The 24,624-nt window shown below is 52.6% G+C and overlaps 1 protein-coding gene across 5 annotated transcripts in view; it reads left to right on the top strand.

Moving 5' to 3' along the window:
* Positions 1–15,911: 15,911 nt before the first annotated feature.
* The window catches only part of Lingo1 (leucine rich repeat and Ig domain containing 1), a 182,211-nt gene continuing 173,498 nt past the window's right edge, over positions 15,912–24,624 (top strand). For 3 of the 5 annotated variants that reach the window (XM_008766270.4, XM_017595646.3, XM_017595647.3), the window contains exon 1: positions 15,984–17,503. The gene's annotated coding sequence lies outside the window, so the exon portion shown is untranslated. Of the gene's footprint in view, positions 17,504–24,624 lie in introns of all 5 variants that reach the window. The other 2 variants (XR_010053964.1, XR_005487818.2) reach the window with 2 other exon arrangements.

The following is a 24,624-nucleotide window of genomic DNA, read 5'->3' as shown; positions in this document are numbered from 1 at the left end:
GGTTCTAAGTTGGGCATCCAATGTAATACAGCCATGGGAGGGAGGGAGACCTGACATCTGGATCTGCTCAGTCCCTGGATGGAGATACTGAGCAGCAGCTGGGTGTGCTGGGCTGACGTGTGGATACCATCTCTGTGGAGATGGGAGAGAGTGAGTAGACTGGGGAGTGAGCAGAAGGGATGGAGGAAACGATCAGGTCCTGAGAGCTCCATATCATGGGGGTCGCCTAGGGCAGCTTCAGAAGGGGCAGCACAAAGGCCGGAGAGAACCCACTAAGGGGATCCTGGCACCGTGCTCCCCTTCTCCATCCTCCCAAGCACACTGGCTCAGTTAACCCTGTTCTCTGTCAGTGTGCCTTTGTGGATGAAGGGTGGAGAGCCTTCATAAATAAGGGACTCTGTGAGAGTGAGAATTGTGCCTAACTCAACCAGCACCCCGACTCAGCTTCTCTTATGCTCCCAGCACAAAGCAGGCTCTCAGTGAGTCTTTGCTAAAATCTACATCTGCTGACACTGGGCACCTACCCGGCCCTACGTACGTATTAGCTCATTTAACTCTGTGAGGAGCCAACACTTCCTATTGCCCAGACCCCGGAAGAGTTTCCGCAAATATCTTGGCTGCTCCATAGGTTTTCTCCCGAGACCCAGAAGCTGCCGTTGTCCTCATGGACAGATGCAGACCAGAGGCACAGATAGATGAAGTTACTTGTCCAAGGTCAAACACGTGATTAAATGTCAGGGCATGGCCTCTTAGCTCCTGTGTGGATGAGGGAAACTCACTCACTAGTCAGGGCACATGATAGTTCGTGTGGCACATATGTAAACAACTACATATGTATACCCCAGAGAATGGCTCCTGTCTACAGCAGGAAAGGAGGGCTGTGGTTCTGACTATACAGGCTTCTTCTCATACAGGCTGCAGCCTGTTTACATAGGATCCATTGCTGCCTTCATGCCCTCTGAGGACAGAGCTGTTGTGGGCAGCAGGGGAAAATAGGAAGCTCTGGTGTCATGCAGGATACCCCCAGTCCCAACTCAGCAATGATCACAGAGGTTGAATACATACTTACACCTTTTTCTTTTGTGAAAAATGGGCCCGTTCCTCTTTGCCAGGACTTCTGTGATGATTAGAAGTGACACATGGCATGTAGCACCCTGACAGTGACACACTGTGACAGTGATACCATTATGATAAGGAGTGACATTTTTGATACGTAGCCACTTCTTTGTCAGACAGTGGAAATCTAAACACTTCCTCGTAGCAAAGGGCATTCCGTGGAAAACCACCACCTGGCTACCACCTGAGATCACCCAGTCTGTCTAGCGAGGTGACCTCTGGCTGTCTCCAGCTTACTGTGGGTGATGGCTGAGTGAAAGACAAGGGACAGGGGCTGCAGAAGGGGGTGAAGGGACATTTCTGGAAAGGGGTATATCTCATCTGGCAGCCTGTAAGCAGTCCCCATTGCATGACTAGTGACAGCAGAAGTGGGTAGGGTGAAGGGTGTCTATTTGGCTGCCTTGAGCCTCCAAGGGCTTCCACACCATCCAGTTATAGGGGACTCCATTTATGTGGTGGTCTATACAGTAGGGCTCCAGGGAATGGGGCCAGGTACTTAGATACAGAAACCAGTAAATGTGACTAATGCTCCTGAAGTCGTGCGACTGAGGCTGAGAGCTCTTGTGGGGTAGCGTGTCACAACTCAAGTAAGGTTAGGGAGACCTGGAGAAGTGGACAGTCCTCTCCCAATGACCTGTCAGCTACATGGTCTTGAGGCAAGTACACGAGACCATCCTTGCCCTGATTAGTGTCATGCCACCCCGCCCGGAGCTCAGAGGAGCGAGCGATGCCTCCAAGCATGCTGTGGCCAAACTCCTACCCAACATACCTTCTGTCCTGCCTCTGTCCTGGGCGCCAGGTTAGGCTGGACCACTGTCCTTCCCTGACTCTCCTGGCAGGCATAAGGCTGGGCATACTGATACTGGAGGCAAACTGGGAGATTAGTGAGCCAAGTGCTTCCAATTCTCTCTTGAAGACACACTTAGCAACCTTCAGCTGCACCTTGGGCTCTCCCACGAACGTGGTGGGCAGGCGATGATGGAGAAGATTGTCCCTGTTCCCGAGGGTTAGCCAGTAGACAGTAAGTATCCAGAATGATGAGCTGCAGTAGAGGATGTGTAGGGGGCTGGGGCAGGGAGCAGAGAGGGCCAGGGAGGTCATCAAGAGGGCATCTTACATGAGGAACCCCCTGAGGAAGAAAGCAGAGTTTGCCAAGGAGAGATGAGGGGAAAGGTGACCTGGGAACATAAAATGAGGGTGGAGTCACAGAGGAAAGCATGCTGGGTACCCCAGAGGTCGTAGACCTGGGCCCCAGCTCTGTATCTGAATAACTGAAAGATGAAAAACAGATCGCTGCCTTCTGGGCTTCCGTATCTTCATTCGTGTAATAGCAACTGGGTGGCCTCCTTCCCCTAATCCTTCTAATGTGGAAGCTTTTGATTTTTCTCAGATACGCTCAGACGCGATATCCTGACCTCTGGTGCTCCCCTGGGCATGGAAGTGCTGAGACGCCCTGGACTGCTCATTTGATTGTTCTGGTTAATCCCAATGTGGGACTCCAAGTGCCAGAACTGAGAATGCGGGCCTGACTTCTTGGAAATGCAGCCGGAACTGGGTATCTCTTGTGGGAGTCCTCTCCTCTGGCGTCCTCTGTCCGAGAGGAGTTTTCGATTGTGAACTGTCTCCTTTCTAACTTTAGTAGCTCCCGAGGACAGCCAAACCTCAGGATCTCTTTTTGCAGGACTTGTTTCTCCAGTTTATAAGCATGCCAGACAATCAGCTCATGACCTCGCTAGAAGTGACCAATCATATTTGGTCTGTTTTCTCTGTTGCTAGGTGCTGGAAGCTGCGTCTCCACGGCGCTTGCCTAACATTTCAAAAGTCCAATCCTGGATCTGGAGCTGATGGGGGAGTTGGGGGCTTCAGGAAACGATGTTCTGAGTGGGATAATTCTAGCTTCTGCCAACTGGTGTGGGGTGTGTGTGTGTGTGTGTGTGTGTGTGTGTGTGTGTGTGTGTGTTCAGGAGGGAGAGAAAGACAGAAGCCTGAGGAATCCTGGAGGACTTCCAGGAAAGAATAGCAAAGAAAGGTCTTTGGGTCCTGCCTGGACTTTATGTCCATCCCATAGAGACACTTCATTACACAGCCTCATCATTCTCATTAGGGAAGCCACTGAATGGCTCCTCATCTCTCTGTCACTCTGCCTCTGCCATTCCTTTACTTGCTCCTGCTATAAGACCCCTTCCCACACTGATCCAGCACTCACTCAGGGCAGAGTGTTAGGTATTTACAGTACTCCTGGGTCTGGGTCCCCCAGATACCTTCTCCTCCTCCCTCCTTCTCCCCTCCCCTTCCTCTTCTTTCTCCTCCTCCTCTTCCTTCAGATACATTTTATGTTGTGTGTGTGCACAAGTGTTTGCCTGGAATCCACGGAGACCAGAAGAGGGTACCAGATCCCCTGAAACTGGAGTTGTTGGTGGTTGTGAATGTCCTAATGTGGGTGCTTGGAACTGAATCTGGGTCTTCTGCAAGAGAGCAATACGTTCCCCTAACCACTAAGCCATCTTTCCATCCCTCAACTTTTTTGATTAAAATTTTTTATTGCATCTATTTATTTTGTGTGGCAGGAGGAGGGGGGTAAGCATGGCACAGTGCACGTGTGGAGGTCAGAGGACAACTTGCTGGAGTCGGTTCTCTCCTACTGCAATGTGGGTCCCAGGGATCAGACTCAGGTTGTCAAGCTTCCCTTGCTTCCTGAGCCATCTCTCTAGCCCTCATGTAGCAATGTCTGGATAGGAAATATGAATGACTTTGCCCTGTAGCTGAGCCATATCACCTCCAAATAGAATAACCAACCTAGTCCACCACTGGTTTCTAGCACCAAGCCAAGAGAGGCCACCTACCCATGGGTTTGACATTTTCCAGAGTCTGGGCTCCTCCCAGGACAGAATGCTAAGTCAAAGACAAAATATATCCCATGGCCCCAGGGAATCCTGGGGCTTCAGCTGTGTTCAGGCTCATTTTATTGGGTGGAGGCCAGGATCACCCTCCCCCACCCCAGGGTCTACTTCATGATTCCCCTGGCCCCCAAGAGGGGTCAGCTCAATGATCTTAGGCAGCAGGAAGGGACTTGGTCAGGACCTAGCTGTGGAGAACCTGCTTCTTGAGCTGCAATTTCTTCCTCTGTTAAAAGGAGACCATTACAACCACACAATGTGGGAGGGGAAGATGATAGATTTCTCCTGGCTTCCTTAGTACACCTGCTCAGTGTGCCCCCACCTCAGCTAGCAGCACTCTGTCTTGGATGTCCTGTTTCCTCTCCAAGAAAAATCTAAGGCCTGGACCATTGCCCACAATGGCATGTTCTTTGAAGGCCCAGGGAGCCAGTTGAGGGCAGGTTTTCCCAGATCAGGTGTAAGAGCTGGACTGGGTACTCCTGTCCCTTGTCCCTCAGAGAGGTTTAGTTTTCCTCAGATGATGATCTGGTGCTGGGCCCTCCTGGCCCTTAGCCCTCAGTGAGGTTCCTCAATTGTTTTCTTTTTCAGGCAATGGTTCTTGTCCCAGTAAATTCTGTGGAGTGAAGCATTTCGAACAGGGCTGGGAGAACTGCCCTTATCCTAGTGTAAAAGGATAGTGTGGCTTCCAAGTCCTCTCCTCAGCTGGACGACATTGGGACAATAACTTCTCTGGGCTCCACTTCCCTCATCAGCAAATGCTCTCTCATTGAGTTGTCATGGAAATCAGCTGGTACTGTCAGTGAGAAGAGGACCCAAGCACAGGTCAGACACATGATTGACATGCGTGTTTGCTGAAAGGAGGAGGCAGGGAGTTCCAGGCTCATTGTTGGGGCCAGAAAAGTTACTCTGCAATGGAGTCTTAATATCAAGATCGTGCTTCGGCTGGTGGGGCACAGATGTGATGAGTAAAAAGCATGGCAAGTCTTCTGTGGGCTTTCCCCGATCCAAGCTGGTCTAAGTGGGAGAGAGTGGGATGGCAAAGGGAGGTCCTTTCTTTGTCCTCAGAACCATGAGAGCATAGCTCTTTCTATGGCCATTTCCTTCACTGCAGAGAAACCCTGTCTTCCTCAATAGCTAGGTTCTAGCTGCCTGCTTTCTCCCCGGGATGAAGAATTTGGGGCTCAGGGTATAGAGGGAAAGTATAGCATTACAAACAGTTTACCCATGGGTCACCTGTAGGTCAGCCCCATCAGATGTTGGTGACAGTCACTGAACCACAGGGCCGTATACTTCTTACTGTATGTACTCCAGTTTGGGAACTACAGGCAAGCCCATCTCAATGAGGTCCATCCTCCAGAGGCTCTCAAGAGGGGACACAGCCACTCCCAGGCAGGAAGGAGAGATGCGTTCATTCACGACTCCTCAAAAGGGTTCTATTTATGGGAGAATCTAAAAGCTCGGTGTTCGTATGTTAAGGGTAATAGAACATGCCCAAAATAGTGATCTTACCTGCTAGGCCTTATAAAAATTTCATTTTGTTTTAAATTTATGGTGTGTGTGTGTGTGTGTGTGTGTGTGTGTGTGTGTGTGTGTGTGTGTATTTCTCTCTCTGTGTGAGACTGAGTTCAGGTAGAGGCCAGAGGAATCATCTTCTAGAGCTGAAGTTACAGGTGATTGAGAACCAAACTCCCGTCCTCCGCCAGAGCAACAACCACTGTTAACGACTGAGCCGTCTCTTTTTCTTCTACATATTTGGTTTAAAGAGTCCAGAGTACCAGGCCAGCCTTGTGGTCTTCAGAAACCTTGCCCACACTGGGAAGTTTTCAGGACCCTGGAAAGCGCCTCCCCATTCGGGGACGTGGAGGGATGAAGCGTCCAGCTTTGCAGGATATAGTAGCTCTTGAGAGTCATCCGGTGAATGGAAGCCAGGATGGGGTGCCTGGAATAACTGGGCTTTTCTATGTCCTTCTGGGGTGGGGTCAGTGAGCCACCTCTGTGTGGTCCAACTACCTGGTCTGCGTGTTATGGAACAGGCAAAGGGTGGCACAGCTGGTCCCTGTGGCTGAGTCTGAGAACAGAAACCCCCAGAGAAAATAGGAATGCAGTCAGCTGCAGCCTGTTCCCCTCTCCACCCCACAAACTCTTGGTGTGCGGCAGTGCTTTACCACTCGAATAGGCAGGATGGTGATTATTCCAGCAGTGTCTTCTGCAACCTCATGGCCTGAAACCAAATCTGAGCCCTGTCACTCCCGGGTCATGCAACCTTGGGTGGGATTACTTAACTTCTACGCTTTAACCTTCTCATCTGTGATATGAGGATATAATGCATCTTTCATAGATTATTATCAGAATAATACAAAGTGTACAAAGTGTTATTACTTTGCAATGCTAAGTCTCTCTGCTCCAGCTCTGATGCAAGGGGAAAATTTTCATGGCGCTCCTACTGATCTAAGGACGGTCCCTGGGCCTGTAAACCACTGGAACACTGGTGAGATTCTTTGTGCGAGTATAGGTTTGGGTGCTGGGAGGTGAATTACTCTGGATCATAGATCTGAGACACAGAACGAAGCTGGATCCTGACCCTAGCTTTCTCCTCTGTGGTTCCCAGTAGTCTTCAGAACAAGAAAGTTCCAGACTTGAACCTTGGCCCTGCAGTTTATAGGCAGTGACCTTAGGCAAGTTGGTCTCTCTTTATTGATACCACAACACATTGACCCATCTACTCTGAGATGACGTTGGCTATCACAGGGCTGTTTTCCAGATGTTTCTGCCTTACGTGGCATCTCTACTGCTCTCCTCTGCCTCTGGTGAGTGAAGCTCTTTCTCATTAAATCCAGGCTCACTTGCATCCAGGATACATGGGGCCTTTGTAGTTAGCCCATTCATATCTAAACCTCATTGAAAAAGCTTTCAAACAGGAATAGGCCTGGCCTCTGGTGGCCTCTTTCCCTGTCCCTGCCTTTGTCTCAGCATCACTGTTCTGAATTTCTAAACAGGTCTTTTGTCCCTTACCCTCACCCCACCCTCTCCACGCCCACCTCAGCCCAGCAGTAAGAAGAAGAGCATTTACCTTATTAACAGCTTGGGTTTGACAAGCATAAACTGAGCGAGTTCCAGGCCTTATCACATGAGTTATCTCATCTATAATTAGCATTTGATTAGCATCTACTTTGTGTCTGCTAATGTAGGAAGCACTTTACATACCTTTTCTCATTTAATTGCCCAACAGCCCCTAGAAATGGTTATTATTACTAATTTTGTTTTACAGGGGAGGAAACTGAGACCCAGAGAGGTTGATGATACTTGGGGCTACTTGGGGGGAGGCCCTTGGAGCCTCAGGGAGGGAGAACCAAGTTCAGGCTTGTGAAGCTCTTAGCACGGAGCCCAGCATGCGAAGATATTCAATAAAGATGCCTTGTTCCTGCTGCTCTGTTGCCTCTGAGAGCCTCGCCTAGACGGTTCCTCATGTCTCTCGCTCCTCCAGCCTGGTGCCAGTTCTGCCATGGTCAGGGCATGCATTAAATCACATTTGGCATCGATTGTATCCACGCCAGGTGCAGCGGTGAACTTTCAGGCACCGTTAGAGTTGGTAGATGGGCACAGTGAACAGTCAACCTCTGGTCATGGTTAAGGCTCCTCCTCACCTGCTCCTGTGGTCACATCCAATGGAGACGCAGAGGATGTGTGTTATGGAATTGCCTGGATGTGGGATGTCTGAGCCTCGTGAATTCTTACTGCTTATTTATTCTGCCCAGGACTTGGAACACATTCCAGGCTGTCGTTCCTTGCCAGTAACAGCTCTGGGGCACAGGTGTAGGAAGAAGAGGGCCAGAACTTCAGGACACCTGCGTGTCCTCCTTGTGGTGGTCACAGGGCACTGCTCCTCTGTCTAGCACAGGGGTAGACTGTTTCCAGAGGGCTTGCCCAGTTCTGCAGTTCTGCATCTGTTTGCAGGCCCCATAAGAGAGACACAGCTGAAGCTGGGGGCCTAAACCCAGGGCAGAACAGGATGTGGAATGAGGCAGAGAGAGGAGTTTTGGTGGCTCTCAGCTCTCTGGCTCGAGTGACTGGAGGGTTGGGGAGTTGTTCACCGAGATGAGGAGAGAAGGGAAGGAGGATGATGAGTCGGGCTTTGGATCCATTGGATTTGAGATGTCTCAGGGGATGGGCCTACAGCTAGCATGGAGGTGAACTAAGATTTGATCCAGGGATGTGAGCTCTGAAGGATGCTTACCCGGGTAGCATATGCAGCTTGCAGTAGGACTATTAAGGGTCAAGGGTGTGTGTAAGAGAGACAATTTAGACTTGAGGCCACCCAGTAGAAAGGAGAGAAGGCATCATGAGGGAGGGCTTCCTGGAGGAGGCCACTCTGTATCCTATAGGCACTGAGAGTTGGGTCCAGAAAGAGAGCAGGAAACAACTTAATTGGAACTCTTGAAGGCCATGTTCAGTAAGATCATGTGACTTGCCCAGGGTTGCCCAGCTAAGATGTGGCAGAGGCAGGAGTCTCACAAAGTCTGTCTTATTTTAGAGCTTCTGTCTCATGACATTAATTTCAGTGTCTTGCGTGGCGTCGGGGAGAGGGAGAGAATTAGCTTCTCTGAGCTCAGGCCAGCTTTTGTCAAACATTCATGGTAGAACCCCAAATGAAAAAGGAAAGAAAGTAAGGAACTGGTAGAGCTCTGTGTCTCAGAGCTACAGGGGTGGTTCCAGTCTTAATGCAGACATGCCTTGGTGTGGGGGTTTTCTGGAACACAGTAGTGCCTGTGAACTGGGACACATTCTCCCTGTCCCCCAAATTGGTCCATTGTCATCTCTGAGTCCATTGGTATGTGCCAACTTTGGGGCAGACATAATCTAATGTGGCTTCTCCTCCTTTCATAGAGGCAGATTACAGACAGTGGACCTTAGGTAGACTGGATAGAGACCTCTGGAGGGGACCTTTTGTGCTACATAGGCCAATGTGCTACAGAGACTAGCTTGCCTGACAGAAGGGCAGGGAGCCCTGGGCACACCAGGCTGTGGTCGTGGCAGCCATGGTGAATGCCAGCAGCTCGAAGTGAGTATGCAGTATCAAATGGGGTGTGTTCCTTTCTGTGCAAATTAAAAATTAAAATTAATCAAACATTCAAATTAATTTCCTTCCCGTCTGTTTGCTCTGCTGTGCCAGTCCAATAAATGCCTGTCCACCGGGTCCACTGCATCCTGTCCCCACACCAGGGCTGGGCAGCTTGGTTTGCTGAAAGGCCTCTTAGATGGGGGAATTTGTAGCAATCAACTCAACCAGGTACCCGACCCCTAGACCAAATGTCAGACAGAAGGAAGAGGTCCTAGAAAAGATCATTAAAGCCTAGCTAGGAGGTAGACCAATGGACCCCCAAATCCCCACCTCAGCCATTGTTAATAGACACTATGAACCAGGGCAGGCTTACCCTTCTCTGCCCTCAGTTTCTGTGTCTGTAGAATGGGTAGAGTGGCGGATGGAAGAAGTTACTGCCACCTCTAGTGCAGGTCTGGGGTTGAGCTGGTGTTCTCAGGGACAACCCTGTCCACAGTCACAGGCAGCCAGTAGCCCCAGGCCCAATCTTCTCTTTCTTTTCCAGGTCATCAGTTGCCACTTAGAAATGCAGCTGAAAGTGGGGACAGTAAAGGCAGCCAGTGACAGGCAGTCTTCCTTTATGCTGGCTCTGGAGAGTGGCACGTAGAAGGTTTACTGGGACACATGCTAGGGTGAGGGAAGCCCGGGGCAGAGGGAGAAGTGGGGCTGTGATGTCACCACACAGGCCATGGGGCCGTATCATTGAAGAGTTGTCCGGAATTGGGCATGAAGTTCAGGCTTCTAGCTGCTGACTGCAGTCCTTGACTGCAGCTGCCACTGCGGGGGCAAGGCTCTAAGTCCAGAGGCTTTCTCTGCCCAGGGGAAGGGACTCATCTGCAGGCCGGCCTCACCTCTCCCAGTAGCAAAGGGACCTTTTGAGCAGGACCCTGGGGTGTCCCTGCACTCTTGGTGTAAGGGACTCTGGTACAGGCCGTGAAGCTTAGTGGGGTCAACTGGCTGTCAACAAAAGTTGTCCTGCTGAAAGGGTCCTGGGACTCTCCTCTGGACACTCCTGCAGGCACTTCCGAGCCCTGTCCCCTCTGCCCTCACAGATCTCTGTCTTGGATCCCATATGTTTCCTTCTCTCTCACTGGGCCTTCCCAGCGGCCTCTTCTTCGGGTTCTCTGTTTCACCCCCTCAGGATGCTGTAGACAATGTGCCTCCAGGAGCCATGGACAATAGTCACAAATTTGGATCTAGCCACATCCTTCCCACGATTAAAATATTCCTTCCTAGTGACTGGGTCCTGACCCTTGACGCCCTGACGTGCAGAGAAGGAACCGTTTGTCCCTGGCTAATGGCACAGCACTGAGGCTACTTCCCATTGTTTTCATTTCCTTCCCTCAGTCCCTCTCCCCTCTTTGTTTCTTCCTTCCATCCCTTCCTTCTTTCACTTCCTCCATTCTGCTGCTTCTTGTTCTTCCTCCTCCTTCTTCTTGTTCTTCCTCTTCCTCCCCCTCCTTACCTTCTTCCTCCTCCCCTTCTTCCCCTTCCTTCTCTTCCTCTTCTTCCTCCTCCTCTTCCCCTTCCTCCTCCTCTTCCCCTTCCTCCTCCTCTTCCTCTTCCCCTTCCTCCTCCTCTTCCTCCTCCTCTTCCCCTTCCTCCTCCTCCTCTTCCCCTTCCTCCTCCTCTTCCCCTTCCTCCTCCTCCTCTTCCCCTTCCTCCTCCTCCTCTTCCTCCTCCTCTTCCCCTTCCTTCTCCTCCTCCTCCTCTTCCCCTTCCTCCTCCTCTTCCCCTTCCTCCTCCTCCCTCTTCCCCTTCCTCCTCCTCCTCTTCCCCTTCCTCCTCTTCCTCTTCCCCTTCCTCCTCCTCCTCCTCTTCCCCTTCCTCCTCTTCCTCTTCCCCTTCCTCCTCCTCCTCCTCTTCCCCTTCCTCCTCCTCCTCTTCCCCTTCCTCCTCCTCCTCTTCCCCTTCCTCCTCCTCTTCCTCTTCCCTTTCCTCCTCCTCCTCTTCCCCTTCCTCCTCCTCCTCCTCCTTCTCCTCCTCCTCTTCCTCCTCCTCCTCCTCCTCCTCCTCCTCCTCCTCCTCCTCCTCCTCTTTGCATTCTTGAATTAACGCAGCTTCCCTGTGGTCAGGGCATGTTCTATGACCCCTCCCAGCAGGCCATGCCTGAGATGGCAGATACTAAGAGATCAGAGGAGTCCTGGCTGACAGTGCTCCTTCTCCCAAGCTATTTCCTATCCCACCAAGGGAAACACTCCTGGTGAGCCAGACTCACATTGATTTAGACCTAGAACTAGGGCTGACAAGAGAGTGCCCAGCCATCTTCTCCTTTTTCCTTAGGGACAGGCTCCTCAGGCCTGGGGAATGTTCCTTCCTGTTCTCCACACTCTCCTGACATATGACCCATTCCAGAACTTGGGGTCATGGTCTTCTTCCTCATGGCCATAACTGTCCATGTGTCTCTGCCCATGGCCCATGAGTCCCTCGAGGGCTGCCTGAGAATTCATCCTTAGCAAGTAGTGACTGAATGGCAGGTCTGTCCCTGAGGTACGCCTGCTACAAGCCCCCAGACTCCCCCTTCTCCAGTGACCCACCAAATTGCAATTTCAGCTCTACTGTTCAGTTGTGGACAGCGCGCCCTTTCTGCCTAGCTCCTGACACCTACCCCCCTATAGTCCCGTGGCCACGGTACCACAGTTTTTTAAGCCCCTGTCTCACACGCCTGTGCTGGACTACACGTCTCCTTCCCTGGGCAGCAGCCAGCCTTCCTGGACTTTGAGCCGAGCAGAGCCCTTCCTGAAGGCCTGGGTGGGGGTGATTAGCATGGGAGGACCAGGGCTGAGAGAGCCCTCCCGGCAACATCTTGCTCCATGAGCTCACCGTCACCTGCAGGGTCATCTCCACTTCCTCAGGAACCCTCTGACCAGGGACTGCATGGCTGCTGTGACAAGTGAAGTGGCACAGGGTAGCACAACTCAGAAGAAGCCGACTGCTTTCTGGAAAAGCAAGGTGGCACTGTGGCGGGTACTCCTGCACTGCTCCCAGGCTGGGCAGCAACCTTTCCCAGGCTGTCTGACAAGGAAAAACCAGTGAGAGCACAGGAAGAGGCCTCCCAGGGAGGAATGTCCCATCTGGGGAGAGTGGAGGAGGGCAGGGGGGTACAAGCCAATGGCAGGCTTGGGACACCCCTGGAACTCTGATGGGGCATTTTGCTTGTGTCTTCCTTTTCCTTCCTTGTGGTAGCTATGGCTCAAGATGGAGCAGACATGGCGCTTACTTATGTGAGACAGGGAGGGCAGGGTGCTGCCTAGGTGCACTCAGGAGAAGCCAAGCTCTCCCGATCCCTTGAATCGTCAGCCCAGCTGCCACGCCCACGTTTCTGAGTCTGCCCTGCCCTGTGCTAGGCTCTGGGCCTTAGGAGAAGTGATGGCTGGCTGCAGGTGCTGAGTTGTGGTGTAGTGAAACAAAGCGGGCTCATCATCCCTTGCTTTGAACACCCAGGGTTGTTCAGAGCCTCAAGGCTGAAAATCCAACTCCCCACACAGCCCACCAGAACCTATTGTCTCGGCCTCACGTTACAGGCAGCTCCAGCTCCAATTCCTTTTTCTTGTTGTGCACCGATCACATGGCTTCTCTCTTTGTCTTCTCACCACAGGGCCTTTGCATATGCAGTGCTCTCTATGGGATCCACACCTTCTGTGAGTTGATGTCTCTTCCACCCCTGGTTCTAGGTCAAACACTAAGACTAGGTGTCTCTCCTGATTCTGCAAACCATGCAAGCCCTCCCATTCAAGTCCTTCATAATGCCAGCTTCAGTTCTTGTCTTTTTTTCCTGGGTGACGGTTTACACCCCTTTCTTTCCACCCTAGGGCTGCTGGATTCATCCTGGATACATGCTCCCAGAAGGAATACAGGCTCTCGGTTCGAATCTGGGGGGCCCATGCTGAGCCTTGTTCTTTTCTTCTCTGAAAGGGGACTAGAGTCAGGATGTGAAGTGATGGGAGGCTCCTGTGCGTCGCGTGCTAAGCACAGATTAGAATGGGAGTGATGGAGAGAACGCTGCTGAGGAACAGAAAGGTGGGCATATAGCAGAGACATTGAGAGGAGGGGATAGGGAGGCAAAGTTTAGAACAGAGACTGAAGGAACGCCCATTCAGAGCCTGCCCCACATGTGGCCCATACATATACAGCCACCAAACTAGATAAGGTGGACGAAGCAAAGAAGTGCAGACTGACAGGAACCGGATGGAGATCTCTCCTGAGAGACACAGCCAGAATACGGCAAATACATAGGCGAATGCCAGCAGCAAACTACGGAACTGAGAATGGGACCCCCATTGAAGGATTCAGAGAAAGGACTGAAAGAGCTTGAAGGGGCTCAAGACCCCATATGAACAACAATGACAACCAACCAGAGCTTCCAGGGACTAAGCCACTACCCAGAGACTATGCATGGACTGACCCTGGGCTCTGACCTCATAGGTAGCAATGAATAGCCTAGTAAGAGCACCAGTGGAAGGGGAAGCCCTTGGTCCTGCCAAGACTGAACCCCCAGTGAACGTAATTGTTGTGGGGAGGGCGGTAATGGGGGAAGGATGGGGAGGGGAACACCTATATAAAGGGGGAGAGGGAAGGGTTAGGGGGATGTTTGCCCGGAAACCGGAAAAGGGAATAAAAGTTGAAATGTAAATAAGAAATACCCAATTTAATAAAGATGGAGAAAAGAAAAAAGAGGCGGTGGGGATAGTAAGCAGGTAAAGACTCGGAGATGGGGAAACGCCATGCATTTAAAGACACAAGCTTGCTGTGACATTTCTCAGAACCCTCTGAACTCCATTATTTACTTTGACCCAGGAAACCGAGGCTTGTGAAGTGGATGGGTGTAGAGGCAGAAGCAGCCCTAAGTAAGTGAAGTATTGGGTGACTGTGTATGGCTGACACGGGTTTAGCCACATCAAGGACCTTATGTTTCAGCCTGGTGGGAGTAGCAAAGTCTTCCCTGGGTGAGGCTCAGAGGGTCCAAGTGAGAACAAGGGCCCAGTGTATACAAAAGCAGGAAGTGCTGCTCCGTGTCTTGGGTGATTACAGCCCAAGGCTGCTCACCTGCAGAGACCTTCTACTGCGACTAGCTGAGCATGGCTCTGCACTGTACATAGTGAACACTTCTGTTCATGGCGTAATGTGTGCGTCAGAGCACCCTCATCCCCATTGTCCTTAACTTTCCTGTGTCCATCTACCCGTGGGTCTGTCCTTTTTTTCAAGCCCTTGCTGCCTGTGATCAGGGTTCCAGACCTAATCTTCATGGGAAGTAGCAGTTGGTAAATATCCACTTCTTCCTGGGATTGCCTGTAGGTGTTGCCAGCCTCGGCTGGCCCTTGCTTGAGGACTGGGTCAGACACACAGCCACATTGTCCTTTACTGGTCTTACAGGAGGTGGGTGGAAGCAGTGACTGCACCTTGGCAAGACACCTGCAGAACCCTTGGAGGGAGGGGCCAGGCTAGACTTGGATACACCAAGGACGAATGAAAGAACTAGACTTGGGTGCCTCGTTCCTGATGGGCCCCTTGTTCCAGCATTTCAGGTGGAAGTGGAAGCTAGAGAAGGTGCGTTAGCTGTGGGGGTTGCATTGCAAAGCAGGAAGCACTGATTCCTAAGCGTATACCGAAACGTTGCCGTGTGGCTTCCAGGACAGGAGTCGGATAAACAAATGGGACACAAGCTGCTTCTCTGCTTGATTGCAGGGCCTCTGGGAAATGGCTGTTTGTCTCTGTTTGCTTCCCTAGAGCCACCTGGATGCCCTGGGTGACTCCTCAGGAGGTGTGTGGAGCCAACAGCCCTGAGCTCATCTCCCTGGAGGCTCTGGGAAGTCTGATGGGAATGGAGAGGAAAAGGGGCCAGGGAAGGAGAAAATGGAGCCAGGAAGGGACTTAAGGAGGGGTCACAGAGCCAGGCTTAGGGACAGGAAAGGAAAAGGACAGAGGACAAATGCCACTGTGGTCTGAGTTACTCCTCTGTGTTAGTCCCCTTAGGTTCCCTCTCCCCTCTTTGAAACAGGGTTTCTCTGTGTAGCCTTGGCTGTCCCAGAACTCGATTTATAGACCAGGCTAGCCTCAAACTCAAGAGTTCCTCCTGACTCTGCCTCCTGAATGCTGGGATTAAAGGCGTGTGTTACAACTGCCTAGGCCGGGGTGGGGGTGGGGCAACTTCTTGATAATGAACTTGAGAGCTTCCAGATGGCATCCAGGCAGAGCCCAGTGTGGGCTTCTCCCACTTCCAGCTCCCGTCAGCAGGGGGAGGCTGTGCTTCATTAGGCTGCAATACAGGACCAGAGGTTGGACAGGGCTTAGGCAAGAGAAGAGACCTCCTGCAAAGACAGCTTAGGGTGGGAGGTGAGAACAGGACTCCGACCTAGATCTATCAAACTGTCATGCTGCTGCCCCAGAATCAAGTTGAAACTCAATTCGAGGTTTCTCAAACACACACACACACACACACACACACACACACACACACACACACACACACACACTCCTTATTTCCCACTTCCCGGTCTTGGTCTATGTTTTCTTTCTGAACGGGATTCCTATTCCTCCTGCCTGGCCACACGCAGCTCATGCTCTAACGGATTCACTATCACCTCCTCCAGGAAGCTTTCTAGGCTCTCCTCCCTTCTCCCCTGCCCCCAACACCTGCTTCCTCATTTCCGATGGAAGTTTCCGATACTCCTTCACCGAGCACAAGTTGGGGGTAAGTAAATAATAAATAAATGCCTAGTGAACAGCTGGGTGAATCAACAATGCCCTGCAGGAGCCGCGAACACGGAAAGTCCAGAGAGATGCTGTTTTGGAGAGTGTCGTAGCTGTAGATTCCCATTCTGCTCAACTTTACCTTTCCCCTCTTCCTCTGATGAGACGGAAGAAGAGTCAGAACAAGAGAGAGGGAAACCAGGACCTGAAGAGGCTGGACTCCAGGACCCTGATGCCCTCACAACAGCCAACATATAGGCAGGGTGCTAGAGATGATGGAAGCCCATGTCTTTCCTAGGTAAACTGAGGCTCAAAGAAGTCTAAGCATCTGTCCAAGGTCACTTAGTAAGGGGGAATCCACCTTGGACCAGGAGCCCTATCCTTCCTGCATAACAGGTGTCTTCAGCGGGGATGGATTAATGTCCGGACAACTATCTCCCAAATTCTTCCTTCCAGGGCCCCATAGTTCTGGAAGTCCAGGAAGTCCAGTCAGCACTATCCACCGCCAGATCCTAATCAGTCCTCAGGCTTAGAGCAACAATCGCTGAGCGCCCCCTGGATGGTGTGGTCTGGGCAGTTCTCTATCGTCCTTCTCCTTGACTCACCTCCAGCCCGGGAGGGCTGGACTCAAGCTCCGCGGACACGGCCCTAGCTGCACCATAGCCCGGACTTGCTCCAGCTCTGTGAGGCCGCTCTTCTCGGCGCCCCGGGTGGGGCAGGTAGAGCCGTGTGCACTATGCCTTTAAGTCCCGGCGAGATGAACGCTGTGAGTCGCAGCCGAGGCTAGCGCGGGACGTCGCCATCAGCCCAGCTCAGGCCAAGAACAGAGGGACAGCGGGGACCCTCGCCGCCCACTGCGCGCCCATAGTCGGGGCTCAGCGAGCGGCGGGCGGCGCCCGGTGTGATGCGGAAAATGTGAGAGGCAGCGCAGGGCAGTGGGGAGGTGGGCGCGGAAAAGGGCGGCGGCAAGGCAGAAGGGGAGGCAGAGGGAGAGGCCGGGGACTGGTCAGGGACAGGTGGAAGACCAGAGCAGCGACCAAAAGGATAGAGAGCACACGGCTGTGGGCGGGGGTGTGAGGAAGCCGCAGGAGCCGGGCAGCTGGGCCCCCGCAGGGGTTGCTAGCGCGGCCACGGCGGGGCAGGGCACACCGGTGGAGCGGGAACGCCCGCGGGGTGTCCTCTGGGAGCGGCGGGGAACGTGAGGTGCGGTCGGCCCAGGAAGGGTCGAGCAGCTAGGTCGTTGTGGCAGCCGGGGCCCTTGATGAGCTCCCCGGGAGGGCGAGAACCCAAAGTGCAGAGTCGGGTGTGCAGCGGCGGGGGTGTGTGCGCGCCCGGGTGTGCGCGAGTGTGAGCGCACGGGAGGCTGGGAGCGCGCGTTAGGGATTCTGCTGGCATCGCAGCGTGGAGAGCAGGAGGCAGGAGCCGGGCGCGCAGGGGAGCGCGGGGGCTCTGCCGCGTACACGTCGTGCGCGCTCTCCTGTGCCCATACACACACTCTCACACATTCTCACTCTCTCTCACACACACACAAGCACACACACACACGCACACACGCCCTTCCTTCTTCGCTGGTTGCCTCTGCCACCATCTCGGAGCTGAGTCCTGTGGAGCGAGAACCCAAGCTGGAGCTGGGATCGGAGGCGAGCCCAGCCTGGTGATGCCGGCCCAGAGCGGAGCCCCGCACGGACGGCGGGCTCTGAGGGTGAGTGTGGCTGGGTCTGGATGCTGCGGCTGGGCTGGGGCCGCAGGGGTGCAGGCGGGGAGGTAGGGTGTCAGCCCGCCGGCAGCGCCGCGTGCGCAGCCTCTGATTGGGCTGGAACCTCGGGGGCAGCCGTGGGGGTGGGGTGTGGAGTGCGCGTCCGTGAGAGGCGTGCACGCTCAGCACCCCTCGGCGTGACCGCGCTCCCCTCCTGCTACGCAGTTCCGCCAAACCCTCACCTGGCTCAGAAATCACCCAAGCTTAGAGCAACTTTGTAGAGCATTACCGGGCGTGGTGGTCCTGGAGGCGGTGGGGGTGGAGGTGCTTTAATAGTACAACTTCGGCTTTTCTTTCAGGAGGAGAAAACAAGAGGGAGAGCTGGGTGGGGACTCTGTTGGGCCCCTGAGGGGTCGAGGGTTGCCTCAGGTCAACCATGGGCTCTCTGGGACGACTATCAAGCTCAGCAACGCCCCTGGAGTTGTTCCCATACCAGATTCCTGTGACCCTGACAGGGTCAGGCGGGATGGCATACTGACAGCTCCACAAGGGCCAAGAGATAGATGTCTTTGCAAGTAGCATGAAGGTGGGGGAGTGGGAAGAGTGTAGATGTGTGACCCTGAGTGTGTCCCCGGCCTCCTGCTTAGTGGACTGGCTGCTGAAAGAAAGGGTCTACCTGGCAATGGAAACAATTGTGTTTGAGTTGTGCTACTCGGGGGAACTAGATGCCCAGCTCTCTAGAGGCTGGGGATAGATGGGAGGGGCATAACCAGGCCCACTAGCCGGGCATCCCCATCCCAGCTTTTGGGCAATGTGTGTCAAGCCTGTCTTATTGGGTGTATCCCTTTCCGGCTGAGTCTTTGCTGGTTCTGTACTGGCTGCTTCAGGAAACATTCCAGAGTTCCCCTGCTAAGTCTTTATCTCCGGCACACATTCTTCCTCCTCTAGGAAGCAACTTTTGGCTGTTGATTGATCTTGAATCCTTCCACTTCTCTTCTGTACAGATGGAGCCCATAGTCGCTTTTCCCTGGCATCCAAAGTACAAGCCTTTGGGCTTCAAAGCCTTGATCTTAGCTTGGATGTTGCTTGGAGGGGCCAGCCAGTATCTAGCTGGATTTTCTAGGAAGGCAACCTCTACTTGTGACTAGCTTTCAGAGGTAACACTTCCTTCCACCTCCATTATCTCCCTGGAGTCTGTCAGCCACCTCAGGAGAAGGCAGGACCCTTAGGGAGGCTTTCTGCCCACAGGAGGGTGCCGAAGTAGAAACTGAGCTAGGAGAACACTGTCTCAGGACGGTCCCTTGCCTCTCTGATGGGATGCTCTGATCCTGGCCCTGGAGAAGCAGGGAGAGACAGACCGGGTAATTAGATTTTGTTCATTGACCTGGAACTCTAGAGGCCTGTTGCTGGAGTCACCCCAGGACAGCTCTCTGCTGTCAGTCACCAGCATCTTTCCCGGATGGGATAGCTGCTTAGCCTGAAGCTGTTCAGCCAAGGCACTTTATTTCTCTGACTTGATCTATGGCCAGTCTGGCTAAGTTCGTGCTGCCTGGATTTGGGACCAGAGCCTGTCTGTGCTCTGTGATGGTTTGTAGCCTGGTCTGCTACTCATACTCACACTCACACTCATATTCACACTCACACTCGGCCCAGCTCTGGCCTGTCAGTATTATCTCAGGATCAGAGCTATGGTGAGCCTTGGCGTTATCCATCTGTGTGGGCCTCCTGGGCCAAAGAGTTCATCCTTTAGCAAGTAAATTTTGCCATGGAGAGCTAAAAGCAACTGTTAAGGGGAGGAGAGGAATCTTGATGCCTGCTGGTCCAGTTCCTCCCCAAGGGGCCCAGCTCAAACACAGGAGGCCAGAGCTGTAAGCCTGCAGGTCTCTCTGTCTCCTCAGGTCTATTCAGGCCTTTTGAAGTGCAGTTTGTGGCTCAGGAATGACCAGGCCTCACCTTGGGTGTGGTGGTTGTACCTGCTGGATGGGCGATGCCACAGCTTCCTCAGCCTCTGTTGGTTTCCCTTCCCAGGCAGCCCCTCCCCTCTCTTTTCTCCTGTGCTGGCTCTGGCTGGTTCTCCTGCAAACTTGATGTTCTCAGCCAAGGTTTTTCTGTTTCCTTTCAGCTATGTTCCCTCTCCTTCCTCATCTCCCTAACCTGGGCTTCCATTTTGTTCTGAGGTGCTGGAAATCCAACTGAGGGCTTACATGTTGGGCAGAGCCCTATCATGGAGCCCTGGGATTTTGTTTCTTGGGTGTGGATCAATGTCCTAGGTGACTGGAGAGTGGCTTAAGGTCTGGCATGGCCCGACTTTTGTCATCCAGGCCTTTTGAATTCCTGTCTTAGTCTTCTGTTTTAGAGGTGGCCCTGCTCCACGCCTCTGGCTGGTTCTGTCCAGAAGAGTCCTCTGTGTCTTTCTAAGCTGGGGAAAGGGCAAGTCACCACTTTGGGCCTTGGTGCTGCTGGGATAAGACTCCTCCTGAGTTCTCCTGACTCCTCCTTAAGAAGACAGCCACTCCACTCCAACCTCAGGACTGTGGCCCCTGGTTTCGTTCCCTAGCTAAGAATCTGACCCACCTCCGTTTTGTCTGGGGTTTAAATTATTACCTAAGAAAGTGGCTAGGTTGGTTGGATCATGGGTAACTCCATGGCAAAATTTGTCTCTGACCATTTTGGGGGTACTTTTAGAGCTAGAGGGGTCACTCTAGTCAGTGTAATCTTTTTCATGATTTCCAGAACTTAATACCTCCCCCACTGCCCCCACCAACCTTATCTTGGACCTTGCCTCCACTGCTTGGAATCCTGCACTTAGGGCTCACTGTATTCCTGAGATGTCTGGTTTGGAACCTGGGGTGCTGTCTGTCCAGCTGCCCACACGGGATACTGATCATAGTGCCAGTCCCCCTTGCATGAGCTGTGAAGAGGAGCGTGCTTGAACCTACAATCCTGGGTCTGAGCTGAGCAGGCCGAGTGAATTACACAAGCACGGATTGGGGGGCGTGAGAGGACAGTTCAGAGGGCATTGATGCCCGGGAGGGATTCGGGACTGCTGAAATGTTTCTGGCACGTGGTGGATGCTCAATAAATCTTTGTTGAATCAATGAATGACTGGAGAATGTGGATGAGGGTGAGGGCTTTCAGGAGATGGCCCAGCAGGAGCAAAGGCAGGGGTGTGGGAAGCACCCGGTGTGGGTAGAGTGTGTTTGCTATGGAGTAGCTCACTCGGGAGAGTGACAGGCTATAAACAAGACGACATAAAGAGAGTCTCAGTGTCCAGAGAAGGAGTGCGTGCTGATGCCAGATACAGGCAGGGGTCAGGGATGAAATTCTCAAGGGACAAAATTAGATTTGTGATTTAAACCTCGCCTGCTGCTGATGGTGGGGAGCTTTGGCCAGAGAGGCAGTGAGATGGTCCCGAGGTTTCGGGAAGTCCAGGCTTGGGGCAAGGGCAGCAGCTGGGGCAGAAGCCTGGTGTCTTTTCATGGGAAGGGCAAGTGTCACAGAGATTTTTTCCCCCGAGTTGGGACATGAGTGGATCACAAGCATAGGCCTAGAGCTCAGACTACCTCCAGTCTTATGTATGAGACACGTAGACACAGCAAGTGCCCTGAGTCACAGATGCTTCTGAGTGAGCCACTGAGCCCTTGGGCCTCTCTATAAAATGGGCAAGATTGTCTCCCCGAATGACTGGATGAGTTTGGGTGATTTATAATCTTAGAAGTAGGATGCAAAGCAAAGGAGTTGAGGTCAGCAGATGAAGAGATTGACTCTAGAGGGGCTGTGGCTGGTGAAGGGCATGAAGTTGGGGGGTACAGCATTCCAGCCTAGGGTTTCCCTGGCTATTTCCAGGGCCTGCTGGGCAGAGGTGGGTGGGGTGGTGAGGCCTCAGGGGCTCTAAGGAGGCAGTTGCTCCTGCAGTCCAGCTGTCAGGGAGCATATGGGGCCATATGGCCACATCAGGGGAGGCGCTGACTGCTGGAAGAGGGATGGCGGCTGTCACCATGGCCTTCTGGGTCTACATGGGCAGTTCCAGCCACCAGAGCCAGGGCAGGCAGAGGCTGAAATGGAACCTTGATGTCCAGGTTGGTTTGGACATGGAGGTTGGGTCTTGGCAGGTAGCCCACTTGTAGCACCCATCTGCTAGGGCAGCTGGACAGGCAGCCCTGTGTCTGGGACTTGTCCAGTTCGCTTAAGGCCAGCTGGGGCAGCCATCTTGCTCTCATATGCCCCGCCCAGCTCTGATGGACCTGTGGCCCATGAGCCTTGGAGAGCTAGTCTCAGGTCTCAGTGGAGTCTTTATGGTGGCCTGTATACTTCCTCACACCGAGAACTGATTCTGTCTCTGAGAGTTTTGGTGTGGACAGGCGTCTTAAATCAACCACGTATGATCAAAATGGCCCAGGGTGTGGATGCCAGATGGAACTGGGTTTTAATTTTTATTCAGCTGCTGCTGAGCCAGGTGAGCCTGGATAAATCACATCCTCCCCTCCCTCCCCCCAAATTTAGTTTTTTACCTGTATCATGGAGAGATTGATGTTAGCTTAGTAGAAATGTCATCACCACACTTCGAAAACATTCTATTCAGGTAATGATAGCTCATTTTGTGCCTTCTGCGGGGGATAGGGGTTGGGGGGCAGTGGACAGAAGAGCAGCGTTCAGTCCTGTTGGTTTCAATGTCCTGACTAAAGCAAAGAAGTGCCTTGGTATTATCTCCTTGAACAAAACTTCCTATAGACTTCTCATATTTTTATACTTTTGGGAGTGGTAGTAGGACCTCCTACGGCTCAGGCTGGCCTTAAACTCACTATCCAGCAGAGGCTGACCTTGAACTCCTGATCCTTCTGCCTCCACCTACAAAGTGCTGGGATCACATGTCAGTACACTTGGCTTCATATATATGTATCCATATGTATATTTACATATATTGTAAAGTATTATTTAAATTTTAGGTGTATGAGTTTTTACCTGCATTATCTAAGTGCACAGATGCATACAGTTCCTAAACAGGTCAGCAGAAGCTGTTGGATCCTCTGCAGCTGGACTTAGAGATGGTTACCAGCCACCAAGAGGGAGCTGGGAACTGAACCTGGGTCCTGTGCGGCCAGTGCTCTTAACTGCAGAGCCATGGCTCCTGCACTTTTGTTGTCTTTTTTTTTTTTTTTTTTTTTTGGAGCTGAGGACCGAACCCAGGGCCTTGCGCTTGCCAGGCAAGCGCTCTACCACTGAGCTAAATCCCCAACCCCCTCCTGCACTTTTATATTAATGTTTAATCCTGAGGGCTGCTCTACCGTGTGGGCAGAGCATTACCTCGTTCCACAGATGAGAGAACAGAAGCATCGGGGAAGTGATACTTGGGTTGGAACACACCTCTGGTCTCCTAGTCCAGTGTCTTTGCTCCAGGATTAGATTCCCCAGACTTCTGGGGTAGAAACCGCGAGTGATTTTGTCTTCTGTCTGCTCCAAGCTTAGGGACTCTGGAAAGGTCTGATCAGCACTGTTTCCATTATAGCTGGAGTAAATGGTGACCAGCTCCAGTCACAGCAGCTGGTATCCGGGGTGCTCAAAAGCATTGCCCATGTCTCCCTATTTTTGCCAAGTGGTCAAGGCGCTAAGTGTGGGCAGCTCCCGGCACAGCAGCGAAAGAAGCTAGGAGGACCTAAGGGTAGCTCTCGTACAGCTCTGGCTGTGCCAAAGTGAGTGGGGCTCAATCTTGGTGGATGGGAGGGTGAGTGAAGGTCCTGAACTCTGCGAATGACCTCTGTGTGACTCTAGGGAAGCCAGTGTTCCTCCAAGCCCCATTTCTATGTTGATTGAAAATAGTGATCTCTTAGCCTGTGTCCCAAGGCTGATTCTGAGGCTCTAGCACAAACGTGTATTTGTAAGTTGGTGGAGCATAAAGACACACATGACAATGAGCTCAGGAGTCTGTACCCTACAATCTAATGACCTGCAAGCATTTGGTGATTCACTTGCTGGGTGCTTCCTATGAGCCCAGCTGTGCTGGGTGCTGTGAGGACAGAGATGGCTAAGGCCAACTGCCTGAAGCATGTGGTCCAGAGGTGACTGTCACTCAGCTCCCTGCAGGATTCCCCGTCCCCTCCAGGCTGGTGTTCCAGCTCCCCGGCGCTGTGTATAGTCTGACTCCATGCTACTAGCTGCTAGCTTCTCCCTGCTATTTCCCCATCCCTCTGCTGTGGTTTATTCATCTTGGGTAACTGGCCTGCTTGAAGGACAGATAAACTAATTGAGGCATGTGGTTCATCCCTCAGGGTCTCCATGGCCCCTGCCACTTCCTCCCTGGGTGGCCCGAGGGCCCAGGATGTGGGCTGAGCCCACTATATTGTTTGAGAAACTTAAAGTTATGGGCAGCTTCTCTGCTGCATTGCTTACCACAGACAGCCCGCTCTGTCCGGGGAGGCTCCATCAGACTGGTGCGGGGGCGCCCAGTCACTGGCCACACATAACTCTTGCCGATGAATTGCATGGCATTCAGCAATTAGCGATTGATTATTTGGGGTACTGATAACTCTTCATGATCGACCAGTGGGGCAGGCCTGGCCAGCACTGGTACAGGTCATCCGGGCCAGGCTGGAGGATTTCCATCAAGCCGTCCATCCCTGACCAGGAGGCTGGACAAAGAGAAGCTAGAGAACAGAGGTTCAGGACCTTCCTCCAGTCTACGAGCCAGGGTTGAGATGGGGGAAGAGCATCTTTGGGGGGCACACAGGGATTTTTTGCTCACTTTCCTCTGTGTTTTAATTTTCCCTATTCTGTTTCCAATCTCTCCTATCTCTGGCCTCCTCTTTCCTGCCTGTTAAATGGGACATCAGTCACTCTGTGGGGTGGGGCTTTGCCTTTGAATGATGGCAGCTTGCCCTCATCTCTTCCTAATATTTTCTTGAGGATCAGAGATGGATTGACCCAGGACTGTAGACCACTGCAGTGTGGACAGGAGACTGGAGGACAGAGGACCAATGGCCATAGGCATTAGTTACCTCAGTGAAGGGCTGGGTCTGGCTTCTAAACCCTGAGCTAGCTACAGCGCAATGCGTGAGAAAGCAATTTCTAGGGAACCGATGTGAGGAGATGGCAGGGGGGATGTTTAACCTACATACAAGACCCAGTTGCCT

Source organism: Rattus norvegicus, chromosome 8, assembly GCF_036323735.1.
Source record: "Rattus norvegicus strain BN/NHsdMcwi chromosome 8, GRCr8, whole genome shotgun sequence".
NCBI classification, from domain to species: domain Eukaryota; kingdom Metazoa; phylum Chordata; class Mammalia; order Rodentia; family Muridae; genus Rattus; species Rattus norvegicus.
This window is presented reverse-complemented; position numbering and strand designations above follow the sequence as displayed.